This window comes from Belonocnema kinseyi, chromosome 5, assembly GCF_010883055.1.
Source record: "Belonocnema kinseyi isolate 2016_QV_RU_SX_M_011 chromosome 5, B_treatae_v1, whole genome shotgun sequence".
Taxonomy (NCBI): domain Eukaryota; kingdom Metazoa; phylum Arthropoda; class Insecta; order Hymenoptera; family Cynipidae; genus Belonocnema; species Belonocnema kinseyi.
In genome coordinates this window covers 52,550,979-52,560,304 of record NC_046661.1, presented here as the reverse complement: position 1 = coordinate 52,560,304, position 9,326 = coordinate 52,550,979, and positions in this window count along the sequence as shown.

Genomic DNA, 9,326 nt, shown 5'->3' with positions numbered 1-9,326 from the left:
TTATAAATTGATAAAATAGGATATTACCATTCGAGTTGCAGCACTTTGCAGATAATTTTTGGTTTTATGCATTTAAGATTTTTTGATTCGCGTATGTAATAATTTGATGTAATAATTTGAAAATTTGATTCGCGTATTATAAATTGAGCACTGACACAAATTTTGGGCTAAATCGTCTAAACATTTAAAAAAAATAATATAATAGCAATAAAATTTGCACATTCGTGGCAAATCAACAAATAAGTATCTGCACACACGTAACCTATCATTATTTTTGAGGCATTTTTAGCGATTTCTAGCGGAGGAAGAAAAGAAACTTTGAACGTCGATAAAGTCAAGATCACGTGACTAAGTTCGTTCATGAAATTTTTGTGTAGAATGATATTCATTTTTTGGTCCTCACTACGTCCATTCGGATTGAGATATCGTGTTCAGGATTTAGAAAGTTATACAGAAAGCACTAAGGAACGTTTGTATATATCAAAATGTTTATAATTACGAAGAAAATTTTCTAGTAAAATACTATAGGAATAAGAAATAAACTTTTAACGTCGATAGAGTAGATGCCTCGATTTAAAAAAATCGAGGAGCATCTTAGAATGTCATACTCGAAAAACCGTCTATGTCCCGTCTTGAGAAATTTGCATCTTCAGAAAATAATTAAAATTTTCTAATGGTAAAATATTCTTGTGGATTTTTTGTACTGGTGTGACATAATTCAAAGTTAATAACAAAACCAATACAAATAACATTCCGCCCGTGGGCAAAAGACGAGTCCGAAAATTATTACCGCTGGTCGGTTCTCTGTCAACATCAGTCATCAGTTGATCGATTCAAAGTCAAAAATTAGACGTGAAGAATTAGGGAAGTTGGTTGGAGAACTCCGAAGAGTAAATTTTAGCACATTGCTGGTGTTGGTATGTTTCCAATTTGAAATTCATCTTTTATTTGTAGGACCAAAAAATTGAAAATCATTCTGTACAAGAATTTCATGAACGCACTTAGTCACGTGATCTCGACTTTTCCCGGTGGTAAGCTTAGAATAGAGAAAAATTAATATTTTCAGATTTCAGCCCAAAAGTGAAGATTATTCTATTATTTTGAATGCGCGATTTTTCCATCTGTCTAAAATGCCACAATAAGAATAAGATACCTTCTAAACTTATTCACTTCTATTTCCATAGCAACCGCCACACAGTTTTTTATTCTCCCAAAGAGAACGTGTTTTCAATATATTTAATTTCTTCTAATTGTACCGGTAACGCACCTCACAGAGATATTTTTTATTCCTCAGAAGTAGTTATATTTTGATTCTATTTCATTTCTTCTAATAAGTTCGCAAAATATGTGTAATAAGTTGTTTTAATTCCTTCATGCGGAATGTAAATTCTGAAATTTTAATTCTCACCAATTCAACTCTGCCTCTCTAGAGTTAAAATTATTTAAATTCACACATTTGCATAGAATTATTTGTTTCATTTTTTAAGACGTTTAAATAAATTATAAAAATATAAATTTGAATATTTTTCGAATTTATAAGTTATAAAAAGATTTAATAATGAAAAATAGGTTAAATAAATACTTTCGTTAAATTTTACTAAGTCGATTGAGAGGAATAGCATTTGCACTTTTTCTGTTCGCGTTGGGGTATTTTTAGACGGAGGAAAAATCGCGTATTCATATGAATACAAAATCTTAAGTTTTCTGAATTCAACGCTTGTTGTTGGGTATCGACGTTCAAAGTTTCTTTTTTTCTCCGCCCGAAATCGCTAAAAATGCTCCAAAAATAATGATAGGTTACGTATGTGAAAATACTTATTTGTTGATTTGCAACGAATGTGTAAATTTTATTGTTGATATTAATTTTTGTAAACCCTGGCGGACAAAAAGAACCGAAAGGAGCCTCTACAAAGTACCCGTAAAGACCCCATTGGGTTCATAATAGCTCAAGTAGCATGTTACGCGCGAGGTTTAAAAATAAGTCTCTCTCTCACTTGCATCGCAGCGTTGTTGTCTGAGGTTTTCACTGCATGGCGCTAGCATCCAAACAAAATTCTTAAAGTTACCGACGGAACGCTTATTAACTGATACTAAAAGAAGATGCACTTAAAGGCGCCTTAGGCCCATGTATATGACACATATTTTATTTTTTAAAGTTTTTAACGCTACAAGAAAAAGTATTGCGATTACTCCGTGAGTTTTTAATGCAAATTTTAACGTAGAATCCGAATTTCAACAATTTGAAAGTTGATTTTGCGTTTTTTTTTAGTTTTTTAAGAAGGAACCGAATGGGAACCCAATTGGGTTTTTACGGGTACTTTATAGAGGCTCCATTCGGTTCCTTTGGTCCGCCAGGGAATGTTTGAACGATTTAGTCCAAAATTTGTGCCAGTGCTCAATATACGGGAATCAAAAAATCTTCCTTTAAAATTATAAACATATAAATGTATACAAACGTCCTTTGGTGCTTTTTATTTAATATATCAAATTTTAAACACGACATCTCATTCCGCGTGGACACAGTGAACACCAATGTAATAGTTTTTATTCTGATCAAATTGAATTTGTACGTTTTCCTAATGTTTTTTTTTTAATTCAGCCATATCTGAGGATGCTGTTATTACGCGTATAAAAAGACCTTTTCATCTTAAATATCGAACAGTTTCATGCTTGGGGAATTTAGCATCCATATGCTCTACTTTTCTATTAAAAAATTATATTCTAAGAAACGCGGATATCTCTAGCATGCACAGTTATGATTCATGTGTATTTTTAAATTGACGTATGGGCTTACATAACCTAAAAACACACAGGAATAACTACTGCGCATGCCAGAGATATCCACGTTCTGCCACCACTGACTGGGGCTGGGGGATAATCTATCTCTCTCGCACAACAACGGGATTGGTCTTTTCAATTTTGCTCCATAAGTAGCTCTTTACTTGCGCATACATGTAAACTATCTAACCTTCATTTAGAGGGGAGCGGTAAACAGCCAGATTGCTGCGCGAGAGAGATAGCTTAACTCATAATGAGCCTCTTTTATTTTGCCATTAACTCTGCCAATGCCTGGTTCCCTCCAGTTGTATTTCAAGTTGTGACGTCAGCTGGCAAGATGTCTGTAAAATAAGGGCCAAGCAATAATACAAATCCCAGAGCATAAAACTTAATTTAGTTAATAACTTGGGAAACAATTATTTTTCACAGTTACAAAACAAAAATATCAATTTTATTATTCAATTTAATGTTTTTTGAAAAATAAAAATAATATCTGATATCTAATACCCTCAGCGTCTAGACATCTTGAATATCCCCACCTAATCAGAAATAAATAATGGCTCAATTTTACAAAGTTCGAACAACGTACCTGGCTAAACTTCAATGACCATGACGTACAATTAGCAAAGCTGTCAAAATAATAAACAATGCATTTAGACATGGCTGTTTCAAGTCTTAAAAAGTATTTAAGAAGTTACGAACGCGTAGATTATGCGTCGAATGACGTTTTTCCTTTCGTACCCGAAGAAGCGGACACGTCATACCCAAAGTAGTAGGCACTTCGTATCCAAAGTGATGGACACTTCGTACCCCAAATTATTGGGAATCTGTACCCTACATTACGTTGCAGCATTCATACCGCAAGGGTAATTTTTGTTGAGTTCTAAATTTCTCGGACATTTAAAATCCGGTCACGCTCTCGTGAATGTGACCGTCATTTTAAGAAAACTTGAGAATTTACAGAGAATTTTACCTTCACAAATATTTTCTTTATCTTTAAACCTAATAGTATTTTTAACTTACTTGCAAAAACTGAATTACAATAATGAAAGATTCATAAAAATAAAACTAGTAAAAAGTTAAGTCTTATCGAAATTTCTTTATATCCGACATATTAAATTAAAACATAAAAATTAAGTAATGCAAAAACGTTAGATAAGTATTATTAGGCCTTTAAATATACAGTGAAGTTCTTCTATAGCGCCGATTTCAGGGCTGACAACTAAACCATTATGGCCTACTCCGCTTTTGTTTCTTCACGCCTGAGTGACAGCCGAAGATCCCGCGCACTCCCTGTTATACCAACAAGCGGCGCGGCGTCAATTCTCGGAAGGGCTATAAGAGGGAGGGCTATTGAAGAGTTTCACTGTATATGTATAAATTATTTCATTGTAATTGTATTTTATGTGTACACAATATTAAGTAATGACTTTTTAAGTTATATTTATATTTATATTCAATACGCTAATATTAGGATTTTAGGTTTTCAAAAAATCTTTTTTCATTAAGTAGTTTACTTTATAACAAGTTAAAAAAGTCTTATTTTCTAATCTAAAGATTTTGAAACTTTTACGAATGTTATTTTTTAACTTCGAGCTTTGCAACTCAATCATAAAAAGAAATAATGACCGCATATGTATACTAATTGTCCGAAGAACAATTATTTTAAGTGATAGAAACTGTAGTTTTAACACGAAGACCAGTCTTATGTTTATAAGAAATCTCAAAAATTTTAAAGTCTAATCTTACACTCTATCATATATTACATATTATCACGGTTTAAGTTTCATAACTCAAGCACATAAAAGCAATAATTAGAATATATTTGTACAAAGTACAAGATCCCTTTTCAAGATAGAAACTATATAGTATTAATACGTAAAACAGCCTTATTTTTTTGATGAAATTTTTTAAACTGTAACAATTTTTAAACTCAGTATCAATTATTCAAGAATATTTTTGCATTTTAAAATCTATAACTCAGTCGCATAAATTAGCTAAAAAAATAGTATAAACTACAAGATTCGTTTTTCAAACGTTATAAACAAACTTTTGTTTTTAATTCTCATAAATTCCCGGAGAGCACATTTATTGAAGAAAATCTCGGTAATATTCCCGTGCTCCCGGACATATTCTCGGTCACATAAACTCTTTAGAACTCTATATGTGGTACGCATGGACTTAGAAAACACGGGACTAGGCATGCCATCCTAACTTGGGCGAGCGGGGTTGAATCCATGGGAGGGGGGACAATTCCATGAGTGGGGAGAGCCGCCATCTTACGATGTGCCATTTGATTATGCGCGCGAACATTTTTGCCGACAAAGTGTACATGAAAATATAAACATGTGGACGCTGCCATGTTTGTCTCGGGACATCAAAAGGTGGCGGACCTCCCCCCTCATTGCATCAGCTCCGCAATGGCATGCCTAGTCCCTTGTTTCCTATGTCCATGGTGGTACGATATTGGTGCTTCATTAAGGGAGGGGGGTAGGGCTTTAGAACAATTTTTTTGACCATATTTTTAAAAAATCTGAATGCGCAATATCTCAAGAATATTGTGTCCAAATTTTATGTAAATCGGAGCAAAACTAACGAAGATACAGCGTTTTAAGCCACCGCGTCTCTTGCTCAATTCGTATACGTATTCGTTGAAAAGGGCAGAATTCAACGCAGATAGGAACAAAAAGCGGCTTTGGATGTTATGAATGACAGCGATTTACTCTGCTACGGACTTAAAATTTGGTACACTAGCTCCTCACATAATTAAACAGGTAATCAGGAAGAGTTTCTTTAAAACAATTATTGTTCATTTTACAATAATAAATTAACCGATTTTTTTTAGCGAAAATCGCTACAATTACAATTTTCACGGCGCAACCATTTTTTTCCAGGCGTCTTGGGAGATTCGATGTCATGTCATTTTTTAATATTTTTTGATAAAAATTGGTTTAAAAATAGTTAGAATGTAGTACTAAAATATACAGTTAAAATTAATACAGTATTATTCACAACTCCAAAAAAAATGCTTAAAAATATGCGTTTTTTCATCTCTAACCCCCCCCCCCACTTCCTTTTTTTCTGTGAATATGAAGTTTCATTATTATGTATTGTATATTATTAGGTTGAATTTATAGGTAAAAATATTGAAAATTGACTGAGTCATGATTTTTTGTGTAAAAAAAGTGATTTTTCACGTTTTTTGTAAGAATTTATTTTTTCTAACGCGCATCAAAAATTTTTTCATCATTATAACCTTCTCTCCGCACTTTTCTATCTGGGGTCGCCCACGACCCCACATGGTGCTTCATGAAATTATTAGATAGGATGGCGCTTTGAGCGTTAATAATAAGGCGATGAAGCAGGCGTCTATTTACCTCCTTCAAAAAACATTCCTTATCTCTTTGAGTAAAGCACTAAAACCTTAAAGGGCTTTTTTATGTTTAAATAATAAATACATACGCACAGTGTCCTTTCCGAATTTCTTTATCTTTCTATAGAAAACAACTCCTTAAATAGAAACGTGGTGCAATGAAAAAAGTCACATGCGTTCGATATCTTTTATTTTGGAAAATTTCATTACCTCTTAATTACAAGGGAAGACGCGTCGCTATGAAAAGCAACAATAGCAATAATTTAAATGTAGAGGCATTTAATTTAATTATACTTAACTAAAAATATATAAGTAACGTAACCATTATTTACTAGAATATCTTTATAATTTAAAATAAGTAGGCACCTTTAAGGATAATTTTATATATAAGCTAATATTTTTTTTAAATAATCCGCAGCACCCAAGAATGGCAAGTTTAGAAATGAAAAATATGATAATTTCTGTTAAAAGTGGAGGTAATACAAATAAAAGTCTAGTTAATATTGCGTTCGAAAATCTTATATGGAGATTGCCATTTCATCCAATTTGACTTAAAAAGTTTTTCCAACGGGTGGGGATTATAACAAGAGCTTTTATTTGCCGCAAAAGCCGAGAAAATTGCAGGAAACAGTAGCCTGTTGATGATACATCGACGATCATGTCTAATTAAGATACACAACCGATACACAACCTGAGAAAACTTTCCTTGATAAATACTATTTACAAAATTGATTTAATCGCTTGCAAAACGTTTCAGGAAGAGCAGATTTATGTTAGCTAAAGAATTTTCTAGAAAATCACATTTAAAAGAAAGTTTTTTCAATCTTGAAAAAGTTTTACTCGGTCTTCCCTCCATATTTATTAGTCCTTGACGTTTCTTCATAATGCAGATTGGCACGAACATTCGCCTTGAAAAGAGACACGAAGAATGCAGATTATAAAGAACTTTTTACAATTTAGAATACTGTTAATTTTTTTTAGAGATTTTCAAACATCGATAATTTTGAAAGTTTAAGATAATTTAATCTCTCTGTCTTTTCGCTTATCTATAAATGTTTTGCAAACAAGTAAGGACGCATCAAATTTTTGAATCACTTGCGTTCGCTACACAGCGTCAAAAATCAATAAGTATTAAAGTTTATTCACTTAAACTAATGTCGCTGTACAAGATTTCATATTATACAGGTTTATCTACAATTTCTACAATTCACTTTAATTATTTTCGACCATTTTCATTGCAGGATAAGAGAATTGACAAAAATTCTTCAGGATGTCATGAAATGAATGGTCATGAAATTCTGGTCCTTTCAAAAAGAAAAGATAAAATACTTATCAATTAATTAGAAAACGTCGATATTGCATTTATTTTTGGCTTGATAGGCTGTCAATATAAATTCGTTCGAAGAATTATTGTTGCAAAATAGAGAGGAGCTGCGATTTTTCCAATTGTTAATCAATTCCGATATCACATTATTCTGACGCATTTTATATAAATAGCGAATTGCACACTAAAGCCTCTTATTTAAAAGAAAATCGCAACTCCTTTTAGTTATTCGAGTAATGATTCGCCGAAATCAAGATTTGTGCGTGTTCGATCATAAATTATTATTATCTTCATGTTCTAAAACTTAAATATAAACTTAAGTTTGCCAATCGACTCAATAAAGTCTTATTCAACAAACATTCTTATTCAACAAAATCTATAAGCTTCTTAGAATCTTGACATGTTTTACGTTTTATAATTATTACCGAACGTTGTTTTCACTCAGAGTTTTCATCTTTTCAGCGAATCACAACTGGCGATAATTCAATTACTCTAAAATAATGCACTTGGCGAATCCCTGAAAAAACTTCCCGTGTTATAACTTATAAAATGATCGGAAACGATCCACCTTTTTGGCAATGTTCGTACCGGAAAAACAAATTTTGCCAAAAAAAAAGAATACTGTCTTTTTCAGAAAATCGATCGAAACAATAAACAGGACAAAAATGGACAAAAAGGTGTTTATGATTATCCACATATGGATGCTTAAGTTTAGGAGAAACTCGCTGCAGAATCTATGATTTTTTGTAAGCGTCTGTGTCTTGAGGGATCAAATATTGCTTTTGAAATCTTGGAACATTTTTCCTCGACAGATTTTCGAATTAATTAGAGATTTCTTTCAGAATCTTCTATAGAATTCTCTCGTCCACTGTATCTTCCAGAATGCACAATAACATTATTAGCTGTAACAAAATCTTCAGGATCATTTTTCAAATTTTCAAAATTTTATCAAATATTTTGAAAATATTCTTGAACTATTTGAAATATTTTCGAATCCTATATTATTTTCCGAAAAATGCATAGAGGGCCAAAATGTTGTGGTACATTCCAGAACATTGTAGTTATCATCAAACTTTTAAAAAATTTAAAGGCACTCATTTTGAAATACTGTAGAAGCATCTGAGCCATTCCTGAATGTTACAAAAGTTTGGAATTTTGAAAATTGTATAAATTATTGCAAAATACAGTAGATTGCTCTGTTACATTCCAAAATATTTAAGAACAGCCATGAATTTATTCAACAAAACTTCAGAAAAATATTCATTGTTGAATATTTGAAAATCCTCTAGAAGATTTGAGTGACTTTAAGAGTGATGTACAAACTAACATCGGGTCGGATTTAGGACATTTCGATTTAAAGATTTGTTAATTTCCAATACCTTATTGCAATTTACTGTAAATTACTGTTTGAACGAAACATTTATCATAATATGTGATAAATGAACCGTTTGAATTTTTAAATTCTAAATTTATTTGGCTATTTCTGGTAAGTTGGCGTACATTACCAGCCATTTTTTGAAATTTTCAAATCGTACTTTCGGATCGGGGTTCAAACGCGAAATCCAACGTTTTTCTTTTTTTTTCAAAAATCATGACCTATTTTGAAGAGTAAAGAATTGGATTCAACTGGAAATCAATTTCATTTTCTAGTATCAGAATTTCGGAGCAAATTATAGATTCGATTAAATGAAAAAATTAAGTGAATCTTTCTTAATGAATTCTATTTTCTATCAGGAAATTTTTAAGAGGCTTCCCTCATGAAGAAAAGTTAGTACCGTTCTCACTTTTTTTTTGCAAAAATTTAGTTATTATACTAATCAATAGTTTAAATAAAAGTAAAATAGCATATAT